This window comes from Tripterygium wilfordii, chromosome 16 (genome assembly GCF_013401445.1).
Source record: "Tripterygium wilfordii isolate XIE 37 chromosome 16, ASM1340144v1, whole genome shotgun sequence".
In the NCBI taxonomy this organism is placed as follows: Eukaryota; Viridiplantae; Streptophyta; class Magnoliopsida; order Celastrales; family Celastraceae; genus Tripterygium; species Tripterygium wilfordii.
Genome location: NC_052247.1, coordinates 10,774,513 through 10,779,502, shown reverse-complemented (window position 1 = coordinate 10,779,502; position 4,990 = coordinate 10,774,513). Strand labels below are relative to the sequence as shown.

Sequence of the window (4,990 nt, the reverse complement as noted above, 5' to 3'; positions counted from 1 at the left end):
TTTCGCTTTGTTGACGCTACTGAGTACTCAGGTTTAGAATGAGATTCATGATTTGTCCATTTACTACTATGCATAGAATGTTATCCATACACATGTTCTTGATGACCTTAGCCACTTTGGAGAAAAAAGCAACGCAAACAAGAATTGCTAAACTCTGAACATATTTTTTCCTTATGCATCAAATTTCTTGCTCCCTCTTAGAAAATTATTTCTTAGCATATTAAGAAAAATGTATTGTAGTTATTTGTTCATCTCACAATTCAAGCAGTGTTGTTCATCATGGTAACAAAGTATCGAAAAATTGTCAAAAAATCTTTATTTTCCAAACTAATTATGTGTCGCGCGACGAGTGGTCATGCAACTAGTTTTATTTATGTAACTTAAATTATATTGTAATGTAATATACCTTAATGTAGGCAGCTTTGGCATTAGAGGGAGAAAAAAAAGTTGTTTCTGCATTGCATGATGCTTTTAATGACTCTACTACTGCCATTGGAAATAATTGATTGGGAAATTGTCGCGACATTCTAGACGAGGTTCGTGAGGGACATCGATTTGAAGAAGTTATAGGCTCTGATGTTTAAGCTACGCCCCAGCATGGTGGTAGATATCCTCTTGCTCCATCACACCGATGTGGTCATATTTCCTGTGCAACTGACTTTACTATGCATCCATCCCAATTGACTCAAGATGATGTTGGTCCCTCCACTACTCCTGTCAAATGGAGTAGGCACATGACTATATGATTTTTCCAGTTTGCTTGAATCATATTACAATTTATGTGTTTATTTTTAGTATGTCCTAAAGATGGATTGTTTGTATTTGATGAAATGATGTTTATTCTATGTATTTTATTGGATATGGATTTCTGGATATGAATATGTATTTTTGGCAGGTTGGTTTCTTTTTAGGTTGTAATTTTTTTCTGTGTTTGTTGATTCACACCATTTACAATGGCGTGAATCAACAACAATTGATAATCACGCCAACATCATGAAATGCATTAGTCACTCCACTGCTAATGGAGTGACTAATGTAAATTCAATCACGTCATTTAGGATGGCGTGATCGTTTAAAAATTACATAGAACACGTCAGTGGCGTGTAGTGCTATTATTCACAACCTGTCATTCCAATGAATCAAAACACATTTCTAAATCCATGTACTTTGGTTTCCAGTGACTTATCCATCACAAAATTGATTTCATTGGAATTGACAAATATAAACTACCATATGTGGAGTGCACACTTTACTAATGCTTTGGAAGCAAGGAACAAAGTTGGATTTGTGGATGGTAGCCTTCCAATTCCAGAAACAAATGATCCAAATTTTCAATTTTGGAAACAAGCAAATGGAATGATCAAAACTTGGATCAACAATTCAATCTCAGCTGCAATACTAAAAAGTGTATCTTAAAGGTAGATACTCTGTGATGAATGAGATAAGAGTCTTTGAAATCATTAGAGAAATTTGCAACATGAAATAAGGTGTTGATACAGTCACAGATTACTATGCCAAAATGAAGGCACTGCTGTGGGATGAAATGGAAGAATATAACCAGCTGCCATCATGTAGTTGTGGAGGACTGGAATCAGTCAGAATGAAGAAGAAAAAGGAAAAGGTTATGCAATTTCTCATGGGACTAAATGATTGTTTCAGTGCTGTGAGCAATTAGATTCTCATAAAAAGGAAATGCATCTTCTTTTGCCAACGACGAAAATTAGAGCCATCAAACCTCTCTAATTTGACAAAATCTGAAGTAAATTCTCTCAATGAACCAGCCATAGAGATAACACTTTAAGATTGTTGGAGAAATTTCGACAATGTAGGATGTTGGAGAATTTTCGGCAATTTAGATTTTGCTTCAAGGCACGGATTAACTCTTTCCTTAAAGTGTTATTTGCCTCCACCACTTTGGTGTGCATATGATAGCAGCAAATACACTTCCAAGATACAATGAAGCACCAAGTATTTAACGTTTTGATGTTCGGCGTTTGCACAAAGGAAGAACACCCAAGAATGACCAAGGAAAACAGAACTTTAACAAGTGCTTGGAATTCTATTTTGCAAGGATAGAATCCAAGTTTTTGACAATTTTGGAGATGATTTTTCAATTATAATTGAATGTCTTGGAATGATGTATTTATAAAGAATAACACACCTTTTGGTGAAAGGTTATGTCCAAAAAGAAACACATCTTTTTGGTGAAGGGTTGTGTCTAAAAAAAAGACATCTCTTGTCAAAAGAAACACACCTCTTGTGAAGGGTTGTGTTCAAGAGAAGTTGTAAGAGAAGAGTTGTGTCTATTGGTATGAAACTACCAATACAAAAATTTCTTTATTATTTTGAAAATATTTCAACATATGATAAGCCAGTAGATTACTCAAAATGTAAAACTTTTGGATGCTATTGTATGGGAAAGAATAATAAACCAATGGGTCAAAGTTTGAACCCAAGCCTAGGGCATGTACTTTCTTGGGATATCCTTTGGGAATCAAAGGATATAGACTCTTAGACATTCAAAATCAAGAAATTTTCATCTCTAGAGATGTTAAATTCTATGAAGATGAATTTCCATATAACTCAGAAAAGCATAACATTATTATTGAGGAACAAAACATAATAGAAAAGGAGACAATGGACCTTAGCAATAATACAACTAATCACAGTGACATCATAGAAAATAAAAGTATGAGGTCAAGAAAGAAACCTACTTACTTGCAAGATTACATTTGTGATGCTGCATCCATTCACACTCATGCATCTCTAAATGTCATCATTCCTTTACATGAACATTTTATTGCAAATATTTCTGTGTATCCATAGCCTAAAAATTATAATGAGGCATTAAAAGACAGTAATTGGAAAAGGACAATTAACTTAGAAATGGAAGCATTAGAGAATAACAAAACTTGGAATTTAACTATTCTGCCATAGGGAAGAAAAGCTATAGGGTACAAATGGATTTACAAAACTAAATATCACTTAGATGGTTCAGTTGAAAGATACAAAGCTAGGTTAGTTGCACAAAGTTTTAATCAAACTAAAGGATTTGATTATAAGGAGACTTTTGCTCCAGTTGTGAAAATCACCACAGTAAGAGTTTTCTTGGCATTTGCATCATTCAGATGTTCATAATGCTTTCTTAAATGGAGACTTAGAAGAGGAGGTATATATGAAAGTGCCTCCTGGATATAAAACAAATGACAAGAAATTAGTTTGCAAGCCCAACAAATCTATTTATGGCCTAAAGTAAGCCTCTAGGCAATGGAATGCCAAGCGCAAAGGGGCACTATTAAAGTTTAGATTTACTCAAAGTAAATCTGACTATTCTCTATTTTATTTACGTAAGGATACAAAGATAGTCATTCTTCTTATATATGTAGATGACATGGCTATTGGTGGCAATGACATGAAGTTAATTACCACTGTTAAAGATTATATCTCTAGTTGTTTTAAAATCAAGGATCTAGGAGACCTTAAATATTTTCTAGGGCTTGAAATAGATAGAAACGAAAAAGGGTTGACCCTTTGTCAGAGGAAATACACCATGAATCTCATTAAAGATATCCAATTACCAGACAATAAGACTAGTACATCTCCTATTGATGCTATTGTCAAGTTAGTTGCCGACACTGATAAATTAATAACAAAACCTCTAAAACACAAAAGACTCATTGGAAAATTGATGTATTTTTGACAATCACAAGAACTAACATCACATTTGTTGTCAACACCTTAAGTCAGTTTATGAGAAGTCCTATAGAACAACATCTTACTGCAAATAATAGGATAGTTAGGTATCTTAAAGGAACAACAAATAAAGGCCTTTTCTATCCTAGCACTAACAATTTGCAGGTTCAAACCTACTGTGATTCTGATTGGGCCTCATGCACTAACACCAGAAGATCAGTCACGGGTTACTGTGTGAAACTAGGTCTATCTCTTATTTCATGAAAATCAAAGAAACAACACACAGTATCAAGATCATCAACAGAAGTAGAATACAGAGCTGTGGCAAACACTACTAGTGAACTCATCTGGTTACAAAGTTTATTTCGAGAATTTAAGTTTCCTATTAGACTGCCTATGACCCTATACTATGACAATCAGACAGCCATACACATCGCCAACAATCATGTTTTCCATGAACGAACAAAGTACATAGAAATTGATTTGCATTTCACTCGAGACAAGATTTGGGAAGGTCTTATAAAGTTGTCTTACCTCAGAACAGATGATCAACTGGGAGATATCTTCACCAAAGCTATTCCAGCGCATTGATTACAGAACCTTTCCATCAAGTTGAACATGCTCAACCTGAGGGGGGATGATAGAATATTGATTGATTCTTCAAGTTTGTTCTTGATGAATTGCGTCGATATGGATGAACATCAACGAAGGATCTTCTTTGCCCTATTATCTTTGGGCTTCTCTTGTTGGACCTTATTTGGTCTTTATTTGGGCTCTTATATTATCAGGGCTTGTTATCTTTCATTATTGTTTTGGGCTCTATTGACCCATTCCTTTGTAAACTTAATGCGGTATAGTTTTCGACCTTGTACCAGTTACCAATGGACCTGTCACTTCAGTACAGTTGTCATTGGATTCAAACTGGGTTAAAGTCTAGGCTACCTCAGCCAATGTTTGTAATGTTTACATTTCACATGAATTTGAATGCAAGCTTCTTCTCTATCTCTTCCTCTCCATCTATGTTCTTCTTCTTCAATCTCTAATTCTTAAATATCTTGAATTATCCACGAATCATCAATTCGAAAGATAAAAATAATAAAATAATACAATGCTTAATACAAATAATAAAATGTTGTCTCGTAGCACAGATTAAAAGTAGTGGTAACCATGGCAGGTTGTCCCTACCGCCAAAGGGCAAGCCATGTAAGGGTGGGTACAAGACAGGTCGACTCAAGCGCAAAACAAGTTCCGTTTGATACGCACTCAGCGCTCTGATTTAGATGATTGATTAGCTATT

The 4,990-nt window shown here is 34.7% G+C and overlaps 1 long non-coding RNA gene across 1 annotated transcript; it reads right to left on the bottom strand.

The window, feature by feature from the left end:
• Positions 1-252: 252 nt before the first annotated feature.
• LOC119980803 lies at positions 253-4,424 on the bottom strand. The gene is made up of 3 exons (XR_005463925.1): positions 4,228-4,424; positions 2,719-2,827; positions 253-714 (listed from the first exon to the last, which is right to left on the bottom strand). It is a non-coding gene; the product is annotated as an uncharacterized LOC119980803 (long non-coding RNA).
• Between the last annotated feature and the right edge of the window lie 566 nt (positions 4,425-4,990).